This window comes from Vulpes vulpes, chromosome X (genome assembly GCF_048418805.1).
Source record: "Vulpes vulpes isolate BD-2025 chromosome X, VulVul3, whole genome shotgun sequence".
Taxonomy (NCBI): Eukaryota; Metazoa; Chordata; class Mammalia; order Carnivora; family Canidae; genus Vulpes; species Vulpes vulpes.
The window spans coordinates 103,546,605-103,573,009 of NC_132796.1; the positions used below are offsets into that span (position 1 = coordinate 103,546,605).

The 26,405-nt window shown below is 42.9% G+C and overlaps 1 pseudogene; it reads left to right on the top strand.

Annotated features, from left to right (window-relative positions):
• Nucleotides 1–13,281: 13,281 nt before the first annotated feature.
• LOC112911368 (alpha-1,6-mannosyl-glycoprotein 2-beta-N-acetylglucosaminyltransferase-like) overlaps nt 13,282–26,405 on the top strand; it is a 32,339-nt pseudogene continuing 19,215 nt past the window's right edge.

Genomic DNA, 26,405 nt, shown 5'->3' on the forward strand with positions numbered 1-26,405 from the left:
TGGCAAATTGAACACCAATAAAAATAAATTTATACTACTGCCCCAAGGAGTGTAAGGGAAGCTGCAGGCCATGGGGAGCTGCTGACCACACTGCCCTGCAGCTATCCGTCCTCTGAGAAGCAGTATGTGGTGCGGAGCCAGCTGCTGGACAAGCCAGGAGCCTCCTCAAGAGCCTGCCCTGCCAGAACCAGGAAGCAAGTCTTTCCTGCTGTGTTTTAGGCGCCCCCTGCAGGCAGAACTCGGTCACGCAAGCCACAGGAAAAAACATTTAAAGGAACCAGAACATTTTTCAACCGGTAAAGCTAGAATCGTGAATTTGGAGCTAAGAGGGAATAAATCAAAACTGGTATCCCGTATTTTTTTATTTTATTTTTTATTTTTTATTTTTTAATTTATTTTTTATGGGTGTTCAATTTGCCAACATATAGAATAACACCCAGTGCTCACCCCGTCAAGTGCCCCCCTCAGTGCCCGTCACCCAGTCACCCCCACCCCCCTTCCACCTCCCCTTCCACCACCCCTAGTTCGTTTCCCAGAGTTAGGAGTCTCTCATGTTCTGTCTCCATTTCTGATATTTCCCACCCATTTTTTTCTCCTTTCCCCTTTATTCCCTTTCACTATTTTTATATTCCCCAAATGAATACAATGGCACTGCTGGGGATTTACCCCAAAGATACAGATGCAATGAAATGCTGGAACACCTGCACCCCGATGTTTCTAGCAGCAATGTCCATAATACCAAACTGTGGAAGGAGCCTCGGTGTCCATCGAAAGATGAATGGATAAAGAAGATGTGGTTTATGTATACAATGGAATATTACTCAGCCATTAGAAACGACAAATACCCACCATTTGCTTCAACGTGGATGGAACTGGAGGGTATTATGCTGAGTGAAATAAGTCAATTGGAGAAGGACAAACATTATATGGTCTCATTCATTTGGGGAATATAAAATTAGTGAAAGCGAATAAAGGGGAAAGGAGAAAAAAATGGGTGGGAAATATCAGAAAGGCAGACAGAACATGAGAGACTCCTAACTCTGGGAAACGAACTAGGGGTGGTGGAAGGGGAGGTGGGCGGGGGGTGGGGGTGACTGGGTGGCGGGTACTGAGGTGGGCACTTGACGGGATGAGCACTGGGTGTTATTCTATATATTGACAAATTGAACACCCATAAAAAATAAATTTATTTTTTAAAAAAGAAGCATCCAAACTGACTTATTCTGCATATGGAAGAACCAGGCTCTGTGGTGGCTTCTTATCATCCAGAGAACTTTCACTTCTTTGCTAATTTAACTGTATCTACTGACTCTCCTCACCAAAAAGTACTCTTATACATGACACTTGGTATACAATTGCAGGGGGCTATCCTGGTTTAAATTTGTTTATTTTATTTTTTTAAATAGGCTCCACACCCAGCATGGAGCCCAATTCGGGACTTGAACTCATAACCCTGAGATCAAGACTTGAGGTGAAATCAAGAGTCAGAGGCTTAACCCACTGAGCCACCCAGGCAACTCTAGATTTGCTCATTTTATCTACAGCAGAGCAGAATAAGGGGGGGTTGTTTAAGCAGACACAAGTTACCCTGGGTACTATTCTGTTTCATTATTTTTCTGTAAATGAGAAATTCCATACTCAACTCACAAAGGGTCCTATGGAATAGTGTTTAGGGTGCAGCCTCCAGACTCAGGCCTAGATGCAACCCCTTTACTTCTGACTAACTGGAGCAAACTATCTAAATTCCCTTTCTTGGTTTTTACAGCCATAAAATGTACATATAAACAGTATCTTCTTCCTGTGGCTGTTTTGAAAATTAAGAGGGCAGGAGTGTGGGTAATGGAGGGTGTGTGCTCACTTCCCCAACAGACATAGACTTGCACCTGAACAGGTGTGGGGATTCAGTGAGAACTAGCTTTCACAGTATTAAAGTACTACCTAATAACCTATTCATTATGCAATAAATATCTTCGTGTAAGTCAGACTTGCGATTTTCTTTTTTTTTTTTTAAGATTTTATTTATTTATTCATGAGAGACACAGAAAGAGAGGCAGAGACATAGGCAGAGGGAGAAGCAGGCTCCACATGAGGAGCCTGATGCGGGACTTGATCCCAGGACCCCGGGAACATGAGCCAAAGGCAGATGCTTAACCACTGAGCCACCAGGCACCCCAAAACTTGAAATTTTCTTAATCAACCAAAGTCCTTCACAAAAACTTGTCCATTATCAGCAAATCGGATATCCTTTGGTTTAACCAGTGTAAAAGACCCCTCTAGGGAATATCATAAGCATTTCTGTATGTCTGAGGATTCAAACCCTGCTTTAAATAAAGGAAATAAAAAATATAAATAAATAAATAATAAAGCAAATAATTTCAGTTACTCCTGAGCTTTTCATTTCTGTATTAATATTTGACCCTCTTAAAATCTTAGTAAATGATTCTACATTTATTATGATTGACTACAATAGCATTCTGCCAGTGGAAGCTGTCCACTTGCTGGCCTTGTTCTGAGTTCTAATGCACCCACAAAGCATTAAAGCCACCGGAAATATCTTTTTCCAAGTGTGTCATTTCAAACACCAAATCCTGAGGTGTATGCCTGGGCAGCCTTGTACATCTGTAATCTAGATACATTCCTCTGGCAGCAATGAAGGTGAGTGGTAGGGATCTCCACCAGGAAGCAATGGCTGATCCTGCCAGGAGGGAAGTTAGCAGAGAGCTTCCAGCTGTGGTGCGTTAGAGATCTGCTGCAGCATTTGAGCTGAGGCCATGCTCTTCCCAGGCTGTCCCCAGCCAGTGACTGAGAAAGATGGGGGACTTTAGGCACTGGCCAGCTGTCCCACGTCGGCCTCCTCTATGGGAAATCATGGGACCAGAGGTCCCCACAGGCCTGGCCAAGACTCTCTCATAGCTGCACTGCTGCCCAAGATTCTTCATACCCAATCCTCTGCCTTGTCCTCTCACAGATGTTAAATCAACAGTATGACCTGAAGGCTCTCCCTACCTTCTCCTGTCCTCTCTCCCCTTTATCCTTCACAGACATTACCCACACACACACACCAAATATATCTTGTACATTTAATTCCTTATTGACATCTGCTGGCAAAAGGGTCCACCTGGTACAATTCCTAAATTAATTAATAATTACTAAATCCAAAATAGGATGGATACTCACTACCATGAACCTAAAAGCAATATGAAAGACATAAATATATCACACAAGCTCAAGGAAATACTAATTATTCACGTCATAATTTGTCTTGTAAATATATTTTTGGAAAGCCATGTCTCTCTGTTTCAGGAATTAAACTCTTATCTCTATTCCTAAATGTAGAATATTTCCAGTAAGATAAAGGAGTTAATATGCTGCACATCTATTTCATTTCTAGAAACTCCATGATCAACTATCAATGCCAAAGTTCTCTGGGAGTCATACTACTCTGATTATCATACCAGCTCTGATGTTCATTATGAGAACTGCCTGCTTGGTCTTTCGCTGATAAGTGGTGCCACTTGGCTCTGGCTCCTCAGATTCCAATCATGACCATTGTACTTATGGATGTTAGAACTTTCCATAGAGCTCTTCAAAGATGTTGGGACTCCCATTATAATTAATTTTTCTCAGCCTTGGTGAAAGATGTGTCACCTGGAATGTCCAGAGGTAGATGAGCAAATATTAAATGAAAAATACACTCTTCCTCAATGTCCATCGGAAGATGAATGGATAAAGATGTGGTCTATGTATACAATGGAGTATTACTCAGCCATTAGAAATGACAAATACCCACCATTTGCTTCAACATGGATGGAACTGGAGGGTATTATGCTGAGTGAAGTAAGTCAATGGGAGAAGGACAAACATTGTATGTTCTCATTCATTTGGGGGATATAAATAATAGTGAAAGGGAATAAAGGGGAAAGGAGAAAAAATGAGTGGGAAATATCAGAAAGGGAGACAGAACATGAGAGACTCCTAACTCTGTGAAACGAACTAGGGGTGGTAGAAAGGGAGGTGGGTGGGGGATGGGGGTGACTGGGTGACAGGCACTGAGGGGGGCACTTGATGGGATGAGTACTGGGTGTTATTCTATATGTTGGCAAATTGAACGCCAATAAAAAAAATTTTTTAATAAAATTAAAAAAAATAAAAATTCACTGTAATATAATTTCCCAGAACCTTTGGATACCTCACACCACAATCCACCAAGGAAGTTCTTACATTTCTCCTTAATTTAGAGTAGGTCACTGTTGGTCTTATTTCACTCAACCAATCAAGCAAACTACTGGAGCCAGCCCAAAAAGCAAAAAAAATTTAATTCCCAACCTCATTTTAATAATTCCAAATTAGGGGCACCTGGGTGGCTCAGTCAGTTAGGTGTCTGCCTTCGGGTCAGGTCATCAACCCAGGATCCTGGGATCAAACACAGAGTTGGGCTCCCTGCTCAATGGAATATGCTTCTCCCTCTCCTTCTGCTCTTCCCCTCCACTACTGTTCTTGCACGCATGTGCTCTTTCTCTCTCTCAAATACATAGATAAAATCTTTTTTTAATTCCAAATTAAGAAATTTGGCTTAATCCAACTTTATATTTTTTCCACTTTCATCCTCTACCCATAAGGGCCATTCCCAAACAATTACTCCCAGTTGCTGGCTATGTGTATTAGAACAAAAAACTTAGTTTTTCTGTTATTGCACAGTCTCAGTGGGTGACAGGGTGTGCCTCACTCTCTGTACCTGTCAGGACTTGAGTCTAGTTATAGTTCTAGAAGCAAAAAGGGATGGAAGGTGCAACTCCTGAGGAGGATCTGAGTGTCCTGGAAGGGTATTAGCTCAGAAAACCTAGGTCAGGTTCTTCAGAAAAAGAGAAAATTAATCTTCTTGTGCAAGAGTAGTAGAGTGCTTACTAGCAGAGAACACTCACAGAACTTAGGGGGTCAAGGCAAACAACTTCATGGGAATGGACGAATATACCCCAATTATAATGTCAAGATTCTGTTCCTTTCTACTCTGTGCCCTAATAGTAATAGTAGACATCCTATGAATTTGGGATTCAATGTGTTGTAATTCAGTGTTGTGGATTGAATGTTTGCATCCCCCCAAATTCATATATTGGAATCCTAACCCCTAATGTAATAGAGATGGGGCATTTGGGAGGTAATTAGGTCATAAGAGGGGAGCCTTCATGAGGGCTGCTAGGTGAGAAAACCAGAAAGAGGTCCCTCATCAGAATTTGACCTTGCTGCCACCGTGATCCTAGACTTTCCAGACTCCAGAAATGATAGCAGTAAATGTCTCTTGTTTAAGCCTGTTGCCAGTATTCTAGGATAGCAGCCCAAATTTAGACATTGATACCCTTAGAGGATTTTTTTTTTTACCCTTAGAGGATTATACTTTGGGTCTGGTTTTCCCAAATCTCAGTAGTGTAATTACTGGACATAATGGCTCCTTTGAAGGCAAACTGAGAATCCTGCAGGTACTATCTTAGACCTTGAGCTGGAAATGTGAGAACTCGCGCTCATCATTGTCTTTCTCTGATCCTCAAAAACATTTAAGAGGCTACCAACTGAAAAAAAAAATAATAAGCTACCAACTGACTTCGTGATACTTTTCATTGTATCTAGAATGTTCGAAGGTAGCAAACACTTGGTAACCCAAAGCCTGGTTTTTTACAAGCACTTGATTAAAGGGAGATAAAATTCGTAAATTGAATGACTCTTTGCCACTTCCTGTCACACACTATAAGTAGCCTCTTTAACACTGGAAACAGGGGTGCTAATGCTTTAAATCTAAAGGGATTAAAAAGATATTCCAGAAACTGCAGGACCAATTCAGAGAATTATCCTTAAATTTAGCCTTCTCTGGAACCTCTCTCAGCACCAGAATCAGTATCAACCACAATCAGAGAAAGTAGAACCAATAGGACATATACATATATGTGTATGTCTATGTCTATATGTATGCATATATTCATATATAATACATAACTTTAAATATGCATAATATATAATAAAAGGAGCTGTTACATGGCCTTATATGGTATTTGGAGGTAGTCACATTGTAAGGCTATTGTCTCACATAGAATGCTGAAGCAGAGTGAACATTCAAGAAGGGGAGACCAGGCCAGGCCGGCCCCTATAAGCACCAGCTGGAACTGTACACGAATTAACAGAAACCCATGGCCATTATTGCCTCTGACCTTACAGGCAAGGGTAACCTATAGAAGCAGAGGCTTTGGAAGGGAATGGAACTCACACTTCCAGGCCTGGAGTCAGAGAAACTAAAGTCACATCCGAGGAAGAAAGAACAACCAGTTAGGTGAATCAGCAGATTAATCACAAAGTGCAGAAGCCACAAAACGGTCACTGCTCCTCTCTGTCCCTGAAAATCCCCAAGAATCTCCCTTGCGTTCTCCTCTACCCAGAAACACACAAGAGTGGATACTGTGGCAATTGCACTTCAGCCCAGCCACCTCATCATATGACAAAGGCATGGGATGGCCATTGTTTGAAGGCAGACACGTGGAATTCCTACAGCAGAGAAGGGACCCCAGAGTAGGCAGCTAAACAGGCATATTCATCGATCACTCTGGGAACATACTTATCCTATGACCAGGTGGAATTTGCCACAGTGGGGCTTTGAGGTAGGTGAGCTGCTTATCTGGGCAGTTTTGTTTAACCGTCCTATTGTTCGTTTATCAGCTGGCATTTAGGTGAGCCCTCACAGCAGATTTGATCTTACCTTTCTTAACATAAACTAGCAAGATTGCCTGATGTGCTATATGAACTGTTAAGCATGACAGTTCAGTTTCCTATACTTTAGAGTTTAAAAAATATACCCTAACTGGGGCACCTGGGTGGCACAGTCGGTTAAGCACCTGGCTCTTGACTTCAACTCGGGTCATTATCTCAGGATCATGAGATCAAGCCCCACGTCAGACTCCCCACTCAGCATGAATCCTGCTTAAGACTCTCTTTCCTTCTACCCCTTCTCTCTCTCTCTCAAATAAATAAAACTCTTAAAAAATAGACCCTAACTTCTGAAATGACTGCTAATTATGGAGGTTTTTGCAGAGTGATTTTGGAGGTGTTTTTAAGATGGAAAATTAGTTTGAGATTCCTTTTTTTTCCTCTTAAATGTTATCTATTTATTCATGAGAGACACACAGAGAGAGGCAGAGACACAGGCAGAGGGAGAAACAGGCTCCATGCAGGGAGCCTGATGTGGGACTCGATTCCAGGTCTCCAGGATCACACCCTGGGCTGAAGGCGGCGCTAAACCGCTGAGCCACCTGGGCTGCCCAGTTGTGAGATTCCTAGACATGCTATTCTTATTGCTGCTGTAGCAACATTTAATTTATCAGAGCAGTTGGTGAGGACTTATTCTTTCTGGGCTCAACAAACCAGATTTTGTACTAGAGGAATAGGGTGGAGGCACGGATGAGTGTGCTTATAGAAATATTGCCCCAAGTGATCAGAGAGGCCACATCTCAAACACACAACTCTCGTGGGTATGGGCAAGAAGCAATATATGCACTAGGCAGCGTGCAGACTTGACTTCCAGACTCTGCTCTGGCTCTAGCTGCCTATGACCTTGGGTGGGTCCTTCTCTTCTTGGGGACTCATTTGTGTGTCTGTAAAATGGCAATCTGGGGACAGATGATGTCACAAAGTCCTTGTGGCCTGGACATTCCTGTCTGGGGAGATGGCTTTCCCTGCCCACAACACTGGTGCATCTCTATGACACCTTTCTTATTTTGAACACCTTTATTCTAGAGTCTGAAAATCACCTTGCTGGGAAACAAAGTTCCTGTGAGGATTTGAGGTAATCCCCAGGCACTTGTTATAATGTTTCCTTCATTCAACAAATGTTCCTAGAGGGTTTTCTAACACTGGGTACTCTGGTAGACATTGAGGGAGAAAGAAGTGAAGAAGATCAGATGGTCTGTACTCCACACATCTACACTTTAGGAAGCGCATGACTTAGAAGTATGCTGCACTGGCAGAAAATCTGCCCTGAGCATGAAGGTGGTTAAGCATGAAGGTCTCACACAATGTGAAGTTCACAGGCTCAGGCAGAGCAGGGCCAGGACTAGGTTGCAACAAGCGAAGTGCTCCACGTACAAAATCTTAGGAACCGCTGAAGCACTTGGCAATCAAAATGCATAATGAGATCCCTGGGTGGCTCAGTCTGTTAAACATCTGCCTTCAGTTCAGGTCACGATCCTGGGGTCCTGAGATGGAGCCCTGCTTCAGGTTCCCTGCTCTGTGGGGAGCCTGTTTCTCCTTCTCCCTCTGCCTGCTTCTCTCCCTCTCTCTCTCTCAAATAAATAAAATCATTAAAAAAAAAAGACGCGTAAAGGTTTACCAACATTTTTTTAGAGTACCCGAAGAACAAGTTTGGAGACAAATTTCAGAGCTTACTATTCAAACTTCACTGTGTGTCATGATCTGGTCCCTTTAAAATCCATTCAGCCTCATCCCTCAATAGCCTCAGCCTCAAACTTGAGGCTCCTTGTGGTTCCTGAAGCTCACCGCGCTATTAAGAGTACTTAGTAAGTTATTTAAATTTTATTCATTATTAAATTTTGACTTTTCAAAAATTAAATTTGATGAAACATTTCCTGAAAAAATATCCTATACTGGCAAAAATGTTACCAGAAAACGTTTATACTTTATTCACTTAAAACAATTACGGGGCACCTGGGTGGCTCAGTGGTTGAGCGTCTGCCTTCAGCTCAGGTTGTGATCCCAAGGTCCTGGGATCGAGTCCTTCATCAGGCTCCCTGAATGGAGCTTGCTTCTCCCTCTGCCTATCTTTCTGCCTCTCTCTGTGTCTCTCATGAAGAAATAAATAAAATCTTTAAAAAAATAAAACAATTATGAATATTATAATGGTGCCCACTTAATTTTTATTAGAGGGAGAGAGATTCCCAGACAGGCTTCATGCCCAGTGCAGAACCTGATGAAGGGTTCGATCTCATAACCCTGAGACCATGGACCCGAGCTGAAACCAAGAGTGGAAATTTAACCAAATGAGTCACCAGAAACCCCGGTGCTCACTTCATTTTTAGAAATTTATTTTTCATGAGTTTTTTAAATCACAAATGTCAGAAACCTGGTATGTAATTTTTTGTCTGTAATTATTGATCTTTGTATTTTATAAAATTTCTTGTGTGTATCTAGGTATTTAATACTTTAATTCAGATGCCTATAGTTTATATAAATTACTTAGGTACATATTATATACTACATTTACTCTAAATAGGTTATAGTGATTTAAAAATATATTTGTAAATTATACTACAATTATTTAATGGAAATAAGGCATCAAAAAAGAACATGGTGCAATGTTTAGGAAAAGAAGTGAAAATTTGTGAAAATTATAGAAGTCAGCCAGTTTTACGTTTGACAGGAAAAATGTATTCCAGCTACTGAAAATGAATGAGCTCTTATCATCAAATCCAGAACAAACTATAGAATCTTCTTTGAGGGATCCCTGGGTGGCGCAGCGGTTTGGCGCCTGCCTTTGGCCCAGGGCGCGATCCTGGAGACCCGGGATCGAATCCCACATCGGGCTCCCGGTGCATGGAGCCTGTGTCTCTGCCTCTCTCTCTCAATCTGTGACTATCATAAATAAATAAAAATTAAAAAAAAATTTTAAGAATCTTCTTTGAATTGTGAGAAAAAAAGAGGGGAAAAAAAAAGAGGGGTGCCTGGGTAGCTCAGTTTGGCTCAGGTCACGATCCCAGGATCCTGGGATGGAGCCCTGAATCAGGTTCCCTGCTCAGCAGGGCGCTTGCTTCTCCCTCTTCCTCCTTCCCAGCTTGTACGGTCTTCTCTTACTCTCTCTTGCTCATTCTCTCAAATAAATAAATAAAAATTTTTTAATGAAAGGAAGTATTAGATATTTCAGGAAGTACTGAACATGAGGGCAAGCAAGAGAATAAAAAAGTACCATTTAATAAATCGCAAAAGTACTACAGCTTCTAATTTTAATAAAACAAAAATATTTTACTCGAATGTGGAATGAAACCAGAAAAACATGCAGATTTTAGAAAGTCTATTTTCCATGATGAACGAAGATTTTTAAAGGACTGGTGTATAAGAAAATATTCTAATGGTGAGTTGATTCATCATGACTGGATCATTGATTCCAAAGAATGCTTGCCTTTATGTAGCATTCCATACAACTTTTTAGCAGTCATGTAACACATTCAGATATTTGAAACTCCAAAAAAGTTTTCAAAGATTGGAATGATTGGAACAGAATTTGGAACCACAAGAATTCCATTTTTCATCATGATACTTTTCCAAAATAGAAGTGTATTAAGACGTGTGTGTGTGTGTGTGTGTGTGTGTGTGTGTGTGTGTGATCTCACAGGCCCATCCCTGGCTGTAAAGCAGTCTGAGGAGGGGAATATTTATTGAAGGACACAATGGCCACCCAAGACAAAGTCAGGGTTCCAGCAGTGAGAAAAAAGGGGAGTGAATATAGGTAGACAAGTATTCATCCCTCCCCACATAGAACCACGCAGAACCAGGAAACGGACCAATTGTCTGCACATTCTAGAGCTCTGACAGAAACAGAGCAGAAGGAGAACTACTGAGGGTTTTACTTTTGTTGGGCTGATGATGAGGGTGGCATTTATGGAGAGGGGGGAAAGGGTAACAAGACATGGGAAGTGGAGTTGAGGCAGCGGGAAGTCCAGCTACAAAGGCCCACAAATGGGCCCAGGCTGCCATGTGCCAGGAACCAGGAGGCCAATATGGCTACAGCTCAGGGATGGGGAAAAGGAGGGGTCCCAAGTGTGTGCTTGGACAGATGCACAGCACTTCTCAACTATTTCTTCTGTGACTGCACTTGTCAGTCTGTTGCAGCTGAATGTTAAAGGTCATGATTCAAACAGTTTAAACACAGGTCTGGACAGCCCACTGCTGCACACATAAGGAACTTTTGCTAGAAAGATCACTCTATTCCCCCTTTGATGTTCCCTGACCATCACTTTTAGTGATTACATGAATTGGATAATGAACTCGTGGAAAGTCAACTAGAAGCAGATCATCAGGTATAAGTAGAAACTTGATGAACGCCCAAGGGCACAAGACTGTGGAACCCTGATTTTTGATCTTCTGAGATTATCTGCATGTTATGTAAAACTCTTTCCTTAAACATCAGGGTCAGTTGTCATGGAAGCAGGGCATGGAGATCAGAACATGGGGCGAAGGTCACCCCTCCTCAAGGCTCCTTAAACCACCTCTGGGTCCAAAGGCCCAGATACTTGTCTGTCCTCCATCAGTAACAGTTGGCCTTACTCCTTTCTGAGTGGGTCACCATGCCTGTGCCCTCATGTCCTTGGCCTGAATCTCCTCACAATAGAAGGACTGAATAATCTATTCCACAGAACCTAAGGAGGAACGGAAGAGGTCAGAGATTCTCAGTGTGTTCAGGACCTGGACACAGTGGCACCCAGAAATTTGTGGGTTCGTGCTGAGGGTGATGAAGAGTGATTGCTGGGCTCCTTAATGCTGTGTGACCACTACATGGGGACAGACTCTGGGGAATCTGGTACACAAGGAGACAGTGCAGAGAAGAGCGCGGCCACAGGCCCACATGCTCTTGGGAAGCAAGAACATTGTCCCAAAGGAGATGTAGGCTTTAGCTCTCAGCAGATTCTCTGCTGTTACTGAACTGGTTTTCTGAGTCAGTCCCCTTAAAAGGACACTGTTGTTCTAGGTGCAGGTAATCAGAAGTAAGCCCATCCTTTCTTCCTTGATCCACTCCATGTTGTAGAAATTGTCTTCCTAGTAGCATTCAGCCTTCTGTGCTGGTCTCTTGAACCAGGGAGGCCTCATGCTGTACGTGGAGATGAAAGGGGGTCTTGCCATGAACTATATAGGAAAATTAATAAAGGAAACTTCCCTCAGAGGCCAGAAGGAGGAGCTGTCATGCCCTACCTCTGTGGCCAACTGTGAATCCAACAGGATGAGAGGTACCTTGAAAATGCATACTACTTCAGCTACTGCTTTACTAACCCAGCAGGAGGAAGATTTTCCTACTCTCCCCAGCAACAGCCCAGCCAATGAGACAGAATACCAGTCCAGCTGATGAGAGACAGTCACAATACCAATGAGAGACAGTCACAGTTCAACCAATGAGGGACCATCACAGCCCAGCCAGTGAGAAGCTTCTCTACTTCCAAATCCCGGTTTACTTCAGTGGACTTCTGGTTTAAAACTGCTACCCCTTCTCCATAAAAGAACCTTCCTCTCCTTAGTTCTCTGGACTTGCCTATGGTTTTGGTATAAGGTGCTTGTACTGGATTGTAATTGTCCGCTTTTCCCAAATAAACATATTTGCTGGCAATACAACTGACGGTTTTACTTTTTTTAAGATTTTATTTATTTATTCATGAGAGACACAGAGAGAGGCAGAGATACAAGCAGGGGGCAGAAAGCAGGCTCCTCGCAGGGAGCCTAATGTGGGACTCGATCCCAGGACTGGAATCACACCCTGAGCCAAAGGCAGACCTTCAACCGCTGAGCCACCCAAGCACCCCAGCCCCCAACAGTTTTATTTTTAAGGTTAACGACTTCTTCACTTGGCAGGGCAAAGTCCTTGCACTTTTTAGTCTTTAGATCTCAATTTAGTAAGGAATCCAGTTTTCCATTGTGAAGCACAGGAATAGTGCTGCTCCTTTCTCAAGAGCACACGCCATGGACTGAGGGACACTCGGGGTTAACGCTGGCTTCAGCTCCCAGCCAGCTGTCCGACCTGAAACAAGGACATGCTCTCTGGGGGCCCAATTTCCTCAGGTGATGAGTGGAAATCTAGCTCCTGCCTCATAAGATGACTGACTATGAGGTGGAGGGGAACAGGAAGGTAAGAAGCCAAATCCCACCCTGGCCCATTTTAGGTGCTCTGTAAATGTTCTGCTCAGGCTTGGTGCTGCCTAGAGGAAACAGGCATGGCCTAGTACCTGGGAGAGGCTACAGGTTCTGGGGCAGAGAGAAGTTCACCATGGGTCATTCACTGGTTGTCAGTGATCTCATCTGGGGAACAGATAGAGTGTAGACTCCCCGGTGGGCCAGGGATTAGAGGAGGGACAGACATGGACCTTGTATGACAAGGTAGCTCTTCCTGGGAGTCCTCAGGGCTGAAGAGCTGAGGTAGAGGCTGAGGCACATGAGAGCTAGACCCACCCTTCCCTGGGACCTCCTGTCAGGGAGAGACAGTGAGTGGAGAATGTTCCAGATCCAGAGTCAGATGACAAATAAGGACCAATGGCAGACTGTGGGCCAGGGGCAGCCAGAGGCTGTGCCATCGGGGGCAGCATTGGAGGAGTGGAAAGAACTTGGCTTCAAGCCAGATCGGACTCTGAGTGTTTGGTCCGGGTCCACCCATATTTGTTCATGACCTGGAGCTATGGACCTAACCTCTCTGTGTTTCCACATCCCCTCCTGCAGACTGAGGCCCCTGACAGCATCAACCTCCTAGGCTGGGGTGAGGATTAAAAATAATTCAGTAGGTATTTGCTAGAAACCGTCTAAGTGCCAGCTGCTTAACTAGGTGTGAAAGAACAGCAAACTGGACTCTCTTCCCATGGCTCTTCCATGGGACACTAGACAAGCAGAGCAACTGTCAGGTAATGGTAAGTAGTCTGCAGAAAGTTGAAATGGGGTGGAGAGATGCCAAAGGACCGACAGTAATTTTGATGTGGTGGCCTCCCTGAGGAGGAGACCTCCAATGTAAATCAGAGTACAAACTGCCAAAGCCTTGGCAGTTAGTGCTTTCTGAAGGGCCCTGGCCTCTGCAGAATACCCTCTTCCCCAAGGTCGGAGGAAAATGAACAGGCATGTGCTTCAGTAGGTCTCTGTGGGGCTTGAGGCCCATCATGTCTATGGCTTTCAGCTGCTCCTGATCTCCTGTTCCTGAATTCCTGCCCTGCTCCAGCATCAGATGAGGAGACCGTGGTCCTACAGAGACTGCCAAGTGAGCAAGTACCATTGCATGAGATGGTTTCCCTGTAACTAACCTATATCAGCACACATATACATGTCAACACATGTGCTCATGTACCGGTACAGACACATATGGGCATTGTCTCCCGCTGGTTCTCTTCTTCTGGCTGAAGCCTAACTGATAAAGATCTCATACTGAGAGTGGTTTCAGAGAAACAGAATCTTAAGGATGAGTTCTCTGATATTGTTCTGGGTTTATGGGATTTCTTCTTTAATCTGATTAGATTTAAAGGCATTGGTGACTCTATTTCTGACAGTAAAATAGCACTGGTGGTCTGTGGAAGAAGTGACAACCGAGTTTCTCAAATTATGACATTTAGATCCCTATAATCAAGAACCTACAGAAAGAATCCAAAGGTCTGGGTAAGAAGTAGATGCTACCTGTGAACATTGTAGTCAAAATAAGAAGTATATTGTGGAGGATTGGTTGCCTCTGAGTCAGCTAGGGAATATAGGGAAAGAGAATAATGTCCCCATGTCCATCAAGTCTCAGCTCAAGGTCCACATAAAGTATCTGAAAGCTTCAGGGCGCCTGGGTAACTCAGACGATTAAGTGTCTGCCTTTGGCTCAGGTCATGATCCCAGGGTCCTGCGTGGAGCCCCATGTTGGGCTCTCTGCTCAGCAGGGAGCCTGATTCTCCCTCTCTCCTCAGCTCCCCTTGTTTGTGTTTGCTCTCTCTGTCAAATAAATAAATAACATCTTTTTTAAAAAAAAAGATCTGAAAGCTTCTATGAACTAGCCATGAAATAAATCATTATCTTCTGTAGCTACATGGCCAAGATAGGGGAAAACCAAAATCAAAGTCCAATCCTGTGATTTTCTGTATTGTAACACAATATGAATTCCCACATTCTCGGAGTTTTTTCACATAATGTTAGGGCAACTGATTGAGAATGAATGGGATCCTGAAATTTGAAGTGGAACATGTGCACAGCCTAATGAAGCTGGGTAATTTGAACTCCTAAATTCTCTGGGGTGCCTTTGCCTATAGAAGCAGCTTGCCCCTGCTGTCTGAGGAGGTATTCCCTCTGTCTGAAGAATCTGTAATCATTTTGCCTAATGGAGCAGATTTGCAGAGCCCTGCTAATCCTGCATACAAGCTACATCCACCACCTCCCTTTCCTTCAAAACCCTGTAACAGGCCTCAAATTATCACAGGCCAAAAAATGTGAGTTATGTGTGGCCCATGAGTAGGTGCAGAATTTCTCAAAACTGGGTCTCCTAGGTGGCTCAGTCGGTTAAGCACCTGCCATCAGCTCAGGTCATGATCCCAGGGTCCTGGGATCGAGCCCCTAGTCAGACTCCCCACTCAGTGGAGAATCTGCTTCTCCCTCTCCCTCTGCCCCCCCCCCTCATGCTCTCTCTCTCTCAAATAAATAGAATCTTTAAAAAATAACTTATCAAAACTAACTGCATGATTTTTTCCAAAACAAATGGTTAGATATCTTGGCAATTTGCATGGAAAAATACTTGAGGGTAGAGTATGAAGGAAAATAAAGTTAAGGCAGATCGAATTTATTGATATGAAGTCATTAAGCCAACGCTCTGGATTCAATGTTTTTGCTTGAACAGATAGGGATGGCTCTAAGAGTTTGTATCATTGGTTGATTGAAATAAGTCACAAAGGTGGCCTATCCTTAATTCAGAAGAAATGCAAGAGCTCCCATGGTATACTGCAGAGGAAGAAATCCAAAGCCTTAAAGAGAATGGGAATTTAGAGTGAATTTATCATGTAAGATACGTTCACTCACCTCAAGAGTTCCAGGAGATACAACAGCCACCAAGGCCATGGTAAATTGCTTTCTTAGGGAAGCCCTGGCATCTGTAAAGAGCTCTTGAAACAGCTCTTCTCTTCTCTGTTGGTCAGAAATGACTGTGGGCTTGCCCTTGAGGAAGGACCATGCTATGCCATACTGCCAAATATTTATGTTATTAATTGCTATCCCAACCTTTCTCCAATGGACCGCTGGCCAATTACTAGGGTGACAATGCATAATGGAAAGGTTAGTAATCAGAATTCCAAGAGATTATTCAGTATTGACTCTGAACTGACCCTAATTCCGGGAGACCCAATACATCAGTAATGTTCTCTAGTTAGATTATTGGCTTATGAAAGTCAGGTAATCCGTGTGGTTTTATCTCAGTTTCCTCCCACAGTAAATTGAATTAGTCAATGAACTCATGCTCTGGTCATTTCCTAAGTGTCAGAGTCCATAACTAGAACAAACATATTCAGTAAGTGGTGGAGTTTCCACATTGGCCCCCTGACCTATGGAATGAGGGCTCTTGTGGTAAGAAAGGCTAAATAGAAGCCACTAGAGTGCCTTAACTATAAAAAATAGCAAACCAAAATTAATACCACATTCCTATAGGGATTGGAATGATTTTGTAACTATCAGAATTAGAAAGATGCAGAGCTGTGATTCTTATGACATCCCTTTCAACTTCCATTCTTGTCCTAGGCAGAAAAGATGGATCTTAGAGGAAGAGAGATGATTATCATCAACCTAACAGTGGTCATTCCAATTGGAGCTGCTGTCCTGCATGTGATTTTGTTGCTTTGGCAATCAGCACATCCCCAGGCACCTGGTATACAGCATTGATTTTGCTAATGCTTTTTTCCTTCTTTAATAAATATCACCCGCAGGAGTTTGCCTTGAGCTAGAAAGGGCAGCAATGCACCATCACTTCCTACCTCAGGCTTATATCAACTCTCTGAACTTATGTCATCAACTAAACCTTAGTAACTTTGATTAGCTTTCCCTTACACCAGTCATGATACTATTTTTTGGCATTGATGACATTATTCTGGTTGATAAGGAAGTAGAAACTAATATAGACACGCTGGTCATACACTTGAATGGCAGACTATGGTAAATAATTCCCCCACAAAATCAGGGACCTTTCAAATGAGTGAAATTTTTAGTGATCTAAAAATTTGGGAAATGTCAGGATAGTACCCATTAGTGAACATAAAGTTCCTACATCTTGCTTTTCTTACTACCAAAGAGGAACACAGCAATGAGGTAGCCTATTAAGATGGTAGTTGTAACATATAACTCATTGTAGTGTGCTACTATGATCCACTGAGAAGTGATCTGAACACTTGCTACCTTGTAATGGGACCCAGAAAAAGAGAAAATTCAGTGATCCTGCACCTATGGCTTCACAGGGAGTTCCCTGTGACCAGATGACTAGAAAAGAAAAAAAAACATTGTGCCTGATTTTTAGTTTTTCCTTCACAATAGCCATCCACCATCGAGTTAGTTTTCTATTGTGTAACAAATTACCCCAAATTAACAGCTAATAGTGCAAATATTTTAACAAGCAGTTCTGTAAGTCAGAAGACAAGGCAGGCTCCATTGGTTTCTCTGCTTAGGGTCTCACTGAAGTCAAGGTGTAGACTATGCTGGGTCAGTAGCTAAAGACTCAGAGAAAGAAACTGCCTCCAAGTTCATTCAGGTTATTGGCAGGTCTAAGATGTAGTACTGAGGTCCCCATTCCCTTATCATCTCTCAGATGAAGCCACTCTAAGTTCCTAGGATCATTCACACACCTTCTTCAAAGTGGTAATAGTACATCATTGTCATGGTGGCTATGAGGGAGGTTATTCATGGGCTCAACAACATTAACTTCCATTCACCACAGCCCAACTCATTACAGCCACTGAAGACTATGTAATCCTCCAGCAACACATCAACACTAAGCCGCCACTATATCACCATATCTTAAGAGTGGTCAGTCAGCTTCCAGGTAAAAAAGTGATTACTTGGGTCTGATTTCATAATTGAAGCAGTGCTTTGTTCTAACTCAAACAGTTATTCTGGATATGGATTTTCTTCCCACCCAGAGTTCTTATAGGAAACCAACAGTTTTAGTCTTAAAATGTCATATCCACCATCACAGTATTCTACACTGTATCTTGTTCAAGAAGGAAATTCACTTAACAGGAAATGAATTACAGCAATGGGATCATGCTAATGAATTTCACTGGTCTTATATTCACTTTCATCTTGAACTGGTTGGCTCAGTAAATAATGGAATGACTCTTGGAGTCTCAGTTATAATTATAGCTTGATGTCAATTCCTTTTGGAGCTGAGGCAACATAATCTAGGAGGTAGCGATGCTCTATCTTAGTGTCCAATATGTGATGCTGTTTCTCCCATAACCACATTTGTGTCTTCAGCAGTGAAGAAATGGCAAAGTGAGGACCTCCTCTCACTTACTCCTCCATATCCAGTAGCAAAATTTTGCTTCCTGTCCCTACAACATTAAGTTCTGCCAGATTAGATAGAGGTTTTTGTTCCAAATGGAGAAATTTTATCAACAGGTGACCCAGCAATGACTCACTGAAATGGATTTTGAGACTGCTAGTTAACCACTGTGGATTGCTCATCTGTCTCAATCAACAGATAAAAAGGGAGTTTCTGAACCGGCTGGGGTGATAGACTCTATCAAAGGAAGTTGAGTTCCTGCTAAGTAGCTGCCTACCATAAGTATGTGTGGAATGTCTACAACACTTCCTAATACTTCCATGCTTTGTGGTTAAAGTATGTGGAAAACTACAACAATCCAAGTCAGGAAGGACATCTAATGGTCCAGATCCTTCAGTAAAAAAGGATTAAGTCACCCATTCCCAGGCCAAGCACCATGACCAGCTGAGCTGCAGTCTCAGGGCAAAGGGATTAAAAAATTGGTAGAGATGCCTAGGTGGCTCAACCAACTGGGCAGTTGCCTCTTGATTTTGGCTTGGGCCATGATCTCAGGGTCCTGGGATGGAGCCCCATGTCAGGCTTGGTGCTCAGTGGGGAGTCTGCTTGAGGATTTCTCTCCCTCTCCCCCTTCCCCCACTCACATTTCTCTCTCAAAAAAAATAAATAAATCTTTTAAAAAATAAATAAGTCTTTTTTAAAAAAAGAAAGAACACTGTAATAAACACAGTTATGACCATGCAAACTGCTGCAGAGACTAGGACTGTACATAGCCTGAATGACTTGATATCTCCCACCTCAGGTGGGAAAACACAAATTATCCTTTCAAACGAATGCTTAGGGCAGAAGCCTAGCTTTCACTAACAGAAATTCATAATTTTTTATGGTTTTATTTATTTATTCATGAGAGACAGAGACACAGGCAGAGGGAGAAGCAGGCTCCATGCAGGGAGCCTGATACAAGACTTGATCCCTGGACTCCAGGACCACACCCTGAGCTGAAAGTAGAAGCCCAACCACTGAGCCACCCAGGTGTCCCAGAGATTCATAATATTTTTAAAGCTTCATCTACTTTTTCTTTAGTCTCTGGTAGGTAATTCTTTTAAATAATGCGTGCTAGGAGGCTAAGCAATATCTCATTCCATTCTAGAAGACAGCAATCTGGTTCTTGTTTTTCAATTGTTGAGATAACAGGATTATATGTTTGGGCTATACTTATCTTTGCTAAGCAATTGGTCAGATTCTACTTTTTCTAGTATCTTTTCAAGGAGTTAGTTAAGTCTTTTAAATCTGAAAATAAAGAAACAAACCATTAACCAAAAGACACCCAGAGAACTTATGTTGGAGGCTCTGTGGGCGATAGAAAAGGGAGCTTACAGTCTATATGGGAATAGAAAATGGACCATCATGGTAAAAGACAAAGCATCAAATACAAGGAGTGTCAGTTCACTGTCAATGCCCACTTCAAACTGACGTGAACAGAAGTCTCCTTGAGCTTGGAAGAACGAGTGAGATTTAGATAATGTCAATCTAAATAATGTGAACTCTGAGTGAGGACCAGGATTTGAGAAACACCAGGCAGGGCCTGACCCCACCACTCTCCCAGCACTGCACTGGCCCTGCTGTGAAACATACCAGAGTTTTTCTATATATACCCACCCTTCTGCTTCCTTGATGGCAAATTCAACAAATTGTTTCCTCACTTCTGAGGTCCTTGCACTCCTTCAAGCAATTTGAAGATTTTTTCATATTCTGAAGATATTTATAAATAAAAACCTTCAACATTTCTAAAGTACAAAGAAGAGGTAGAGTTCAATCTTGGTGTATCTGCTTCCCCAGCAATCATTCAAGGGCTAGAATGTTAGGGCACATGTGCTTTCCACGCTTACATCAAGACACTTGAACCTATCTACCTATGGAATTCTGGTAAACAATAACAAACGAAGAACTGAAAAAGACCAAAAAAAGAATTACACTGGACATTTTAGTAAGAATGAAAATGAGCTATCCTAAATTATAAATTATATAAAAGCCCAATTCTGGCAACAGATGAACCTCAAGAGGTAAGTTGAATTTTTGCAAGTCATTAAACAAGAGAGACTTCCCATGGGTTTTTGTTTGGTTGGTTGGTTGGAAGTTCTTATACTACTTCTTATAGTACTTACTTCATCCATACTGTTGAATTTCTTTCATTAATTGATGTTTTGTATCAGTATTGATCTCTTCTGGACTTTTTTTTATCTCTTCTGGACTTAATGATGAATTATTCGGCATCATTGCTGTGACTTTGGTGTCATCTTCAGAGAGACAGCTGGTAATGCTTCTTCCCACCAGTGCATTACTATCAGGCTCCTGAAGCAGCTCAACCTTGTGGACACTGGTTAAATCATGAAGCAAAGAATCCAACTGACTGTGTGGAATACCATCTCCTGCCATATTCACAAGCTCTGGAGGAACAGATTTTGACAAGAATCCATCAGGGGGGTTTGACCACATTCCCTCCTCTCCTCGTGGATAGTGTGAATGACAGGAGCATGTGGAAACCAAATTTAGAGATTGCAATGCAATTAGGTACAGAAGTGTTTGAAAAAACCCACACAGACATTTTTCTACTCCGTGGTTTCTAAAATTTTGTATTTCATAGTAGAAATATAGGCCAGAGAAAAATCTCACACCTGACACATTTGCATGGAGAAGTCAAATGGTACACGTAAAATGGGCAAGAGAAATAATAAAGTTTGACTTTGTGTCAGGAAGGAAGTAAGTAGGGATATGATGGAGAGCAGGAGGGGAAGCCTCTACTAGTGTGTGGTCAGGCAGGGCCCTCCGAGGAGGTGATCCTTGGGAAGAGCCAGGAGCTGGAGACAGAGCCAGCCTGTGCACATGCAGAGGAGGAGTTCCAGTGGCCATCAGGATCCCTGATGGTCCATGTAGGACCCATAGGATGGGACGAGCTGGGGCCAAGGAGCAAAGGACAGAGACAGAGACAGCAAGGAGGACACAGAGAGGACAGGTGATGGCAAGAGAAGATGGCAGGGTCAGATTCCTCCAGGGTGTATAGACCAGCATCGGGAGATCAGATTCTGTTCCGAGTGCACCAGGGATGTGATGATGGGCTTCAGGATGGACGTGTCACAAACTGATTTCTGCGTGAACATGGTCACTCTGGCTGCATAGTTAGACAGTATGAGTGAGACCAGAGCAAGAATGATTAAGCGCATAAGAAGCTACTATATTGTTGGGGCGCCTGGGGGGCTCAGTGAGTTAAGCGTCTGACTCTTGGTTTCAGCTTAGGTCATGATCTCAGAGTCATGGGATCAGACCCATGTTGGGCTCCATGCTCAGCGGGGAGTCTGCTTGAGATTCTCTCCCCCTGCCCCTCCTTCTGCTCATGGACATGCTCTTTCTCTCTCTCAAATAAAAAAAAATAAATCTTTTAAAGTAAGAACCTACTGTATTATCTTGGTGAAAGATCATGTCAGAGAGAACTAGAGGGAGAGACAGAAATAGTTGGATTCAGGAATTTTTACAATATTTACAGGTGGAAAGGAAAAGCAGAAGGAAGAATGGGAGGGGGTTATCAATATGGAGAAGGAAACCAGTAGAATGCAGAGTTTGGGAAACCAAGAATGTTTCCAGAAAGGACAGAGTAAACACCTGGTCCAGTGTGGCTGAGAAATTGAGGGCAGGCAGCATCAGCCAGAGCCAGTAACCTTGGTGGGAAATGCTCCCGTGGCGTGGAGGACCCAGAGACCAGGCTGCTGTGGGTCAGGTCAGATCAGGAAGGGGAGGGGAGGCCAGGCGTCATCATCAACTTCCAATGACATGGGTGAGCCCCCGAGGTGGGATGCTCCCTCTCCTTTTTCTTTCATTGACAGTAGCTCCATGCTCAGCATTCTCTTAGACGGAGGAGGACTCTTGGGTTCTCCACAACGTTTCATTTGGCTTTTGGCCCCGAGAGCAAATTAATCTGTTTTATGGGTCAACACTTCCTGAGAAGCATCACGAAACTTGGTTCATTAGTGACAAAAATACAACCATGCCCAAACTGTATTCTACATATGTATATGCAACATGCATCTGCGTCATTAATACGAATTTTTGTAGGGGCCAAGTTTTACTGTGCCTCACAAACACACTGTACTCAGGAAACCCAGCCTAATTTCCATCCAGTCTGTGGGGAAAACGGAGGAGGCTAACATAGCAGATTGTGCAAAGTCAAACATGTTATAATCATAATTAATCAGAGTGCTTAGGGAATGATCAGCTTTCATCAACCAAAAGTGGATAAAACTATGATTACCTCTTTGAAGAAGTATAAACCAACCTGGGTTAACCCAGTAGGAAAAATAATTCCTCTTCTTTGTCCTCTTTTTAAGAGGGCATTACAAACCTGCTAGCAAGAGTGACAAGACAATAGAAGAAGAGAGAACTATAGGCCAAGGTCTCTCTTGAACTTAGACATAAAAATCCTAAACGAAAGATTAGCAAGTAACACAGTAGCACCTAGAAGGACGCACATCTTGTCTTGGTAGGGGGTACATGGAAGGAAGCAATATTGATCTGAAATTTGAAAAGCAACGTCATGTGCCAAATTAACCAACAAACGCAAACAGGAAAAACTTTATGATAATTTTTATAAATGGATTAAATTTCAACACCTATTCATGATAAAACCACTAGCAACTTAGAATACAGGGCAACTTCCTTAATTTTATAAAAGCACATTTATGAAAAAGAAAAACAACTATACTAAATATCATACTTAATGCTGAAATATCAAACTGTTTTTCCCTGAGTTTGGAAAAAAGACAAGGATGTCCATTATGTATTCAATAATTTCCTGAAGGTAAAAAAAAAGTGCAGTAGCACTAGGAAAGTATAATAGTTATAAATTTTGGAAAGGAAGAAGAAACACTGTCATTATTCACAGATGACACTGTTCTGTATATAGAATATGCAAAAGAATATAAATCATTAGAGTTAATAAGTAAATTTAGTCAAGTTATTAGGCATAATACAAATCATTTTTTCTTTTTCTGCAACAAATAATCAGAAAAAATTAATGCCATTGAAAATCGTACCAAATGCATCAAATATCTAAACCTAACAAAATCTGTGCTAAAGCACAACATGAAAAGTCTAAACATCATTGAGAAATTAAAGACCCTAGGAAATGAGAAATACTTTTTCTTTTTTCTTTTACCAAACTATCAGAGGTTTAATCAAACTGCCAGGTTTTAGGCTATGACCAGGATTAATACAAATTCAGTTCTATTTCTGAAGCTTGTCTCTCTATCTAAAATTCTTTTTTTGTATATTTTTTATTGGAGTTCAATTTGCCAACATATAGTATAACACCCAGTGCTCCAACCACATCGAAGCAAATGGTGGGTATTTGTCGTTTCTAATGGCTGAGTAATATTCCATTGTATACATATACCACATCTTTTTTATCCACTTCAAACGGTGGTGATTGAAAATGCTACAAGAGGCTCAGGCTTATGATATAATAGTTTTCCTTGAAACTAGAACTGGACCAACTTTCTATGGAACAAGACCTGATTCTGAATGGTACAGAGTGAGTGCCTGTGTAAGGAGATCAGAGACACAAAATAGAGCTTAGAAAAATAAAACAAGACTTTTAAAATGCAGTCCCTGGGTACAGAGTAACCCTGCACTGTGACTCATTGTGAAAAGGGGGGCAAAGGAGATGAGCCCTGCAGTTGCACCAGGTTTCTGCTTGGAGACCGTTTCTGAAATATGCAGAAAAGCAGAAGCCAAGATGAGCAGGTGACAGCACTTGGTTGAGGAGACACAGACTGAGGTTCAGGAATGTGAGGTGGCTGAAAATTTGTGGAGCAGAAAATTGGCGAGAGGGGAAGAAGCGAAAGTGAGCGAGAGCCAGAGATGTGCAAGGAAAGCCCTGAAGTCTTATGCGGCACTAAGAAGGCAGAAACTCGGTGAAGGAATGACCAGGAAGCTGTGAGCCCAGCAACACCCAGAATTCGTACAGGACGGAGTTGTGACCACACAGGGTAGAGAGTCCTAGTTGAAAGTGTTGGATAGAGGCCCTCAAAAGTTTACACCTCAGTAATAGGACTCAGCTAGCTTAGAGAAGAGGTTGCTCTAGACTTATCCTAACAAAGCTTCAAAACAAGCTCTGAAAGTTTCAGGTGGATCCACACATGGCCAAACGGCCTCCCAGAAGAATTTCCAGCACCTCTGAAAGAAACACAACCAAATCCAGCACTCAGCAATAGAACATTCGCAAAGGACAGCATCAGTTGGAAAGTATAAGAAAAGCAGACAGTAGAAGACGCAGGAAAATGTGACCCATAGCCAAGAGAAAAGCAACCAATAGAAATGTGAAGACTTGGAGGGAGGGGCAAGATGGTGGAAGAGTAGGGTCCCCAAGTCACCTGTCCCCACCAAATTACCTAGATAACCTTCAAATCATCCTGAAAATCTACGAATTCGGCCTGAGATTTAAAGAGAGAACAGCTGGAACGCTACAATGAGAAGACTTCGTGCTTCTATCAAGGTAGGAAGACGGGGGAAAAAGAAATAAAGAAACAAAAGGCATCCAAGGGGGAGGGGCCCTGCGAGGAGCCGGGCAAAGGCTGGGGCGAGTGTCCCCAGGACAGGAGAGCCCCGTCCCGGAGAAGCAGGAGCTTCACCAATCTTCCCGGGCGGAAAGGCGCTCGCATGGAGTTAGAGCAGGACCCCAGGAGGGCGGGGATGCCCTCGGGCTCCCTGGGACACTAACAGACACCTGCGCCCCAGGAGAGTGCGCCGAGCTCCCTAAGGACTGCAGCGCGCACGGCGGGACCCGGAGCAGCTCGGAGGGGCTCGGGCGGCGGCTCCGCGGAGAGGGGGCTGCGCTGCCGGGAGCGCGAATCCAACAGCGCAGGCCCCGGAGCACAGGGCGCCGGGACACAGCCCAGGATCCGGCCTCCCCCGGGGACAGGCAGAGGCCGGGAGGGCCCAGGACAGCGAGGACGCTCCTGCCCCGAGCTGAGCAGAACAGCGGCCCCGCCCCGGAGCCTCCAGGCCCTGCAGACAGAGAGCCCCGGAGTTACTGCGGGGGCTGACTCCAGGGCTGCAGAGCTGGCCCTGCCACTGGGGTTGTTCCTCCTGGGGCCTCACGGGGTAAAGAACCCCCACTGAGCCCTGCACCAGGCAGGGGGCTGAGCAGCTCCCCCAAGTGCTAACACCTGAAAATCAGCACAATAGGCCCCTCCCGCAGAAGACCAACTAGACAGACAATTTCCAGGGGAAGTCAAGGGACTTAAAGTATACAGAATCAGAAGATACTCCCTGGTGGATTTTTTATTTTTGTTCTTTTGCTTTTTGTGTTTCTGTTTTTGTTTTTTGGGGTTTGTTTGTTTGTTTGTTTGTTTTTTTTGCTTTTTGATTTCTATTTGCTTCCCCCACCCTTTTCTTTTTGCTTTCTTTCTTTTTCTTTCTCTTTTTCTTTCCTTTTTTTTCTTTTTTCTTCCTTTTTTCTTTTTCTCTCTTCTTTCCTTTTTTCTATCCTCTTTTTTCCTCCTTTTCCCAATACAACTTGTTTTTGGCCACTCTGCACTGAGCAAAAGGACTAGAAGGAAAACCTCACCTCAAAAGAAAGAATCAGAAACAGTCCTCTCTCCCACAGAGTTACAACCTGTGGATTACAATTCAATGTCAGAAAGCCAATTCAGAAGCACTATTCTAAAGCTACTGGTGGCTCTAGAAAAAAGCATAAAGGACTCAAGAGACTTCATGACTACAGAATTTAGAACTAATCAGGCAGAAATTAAAAATCAATTAAATGAGATGCAATCCAAACTAGAATTCCTAATGACGAGGCTTAACGAGGCAGAAGAACAGGTGAGTGACATAGAAGACAAGTAGATGGCAAGGAAGGAAACTGAGGAAAAAAGAGACAAACAATTAAAGGACCATGAGGATAGATTAAGGGAAATAAACGACAGCTTGAGGAAGAAAAACCTATGTTTAATTGCGGTTCCCGAGGGCGCCGAAAGGGAGAGAGGGCCAGAATATGTATTTGAACAAATCATAGCTGAAAACTTTCCTAATCTGGGAAGGGAAACAGACATTCAGATCCAGGAAATAGAGATATCCCCCCCTCAAATCAATAAAAACCGTTTAACACCTCGACATTTAATAC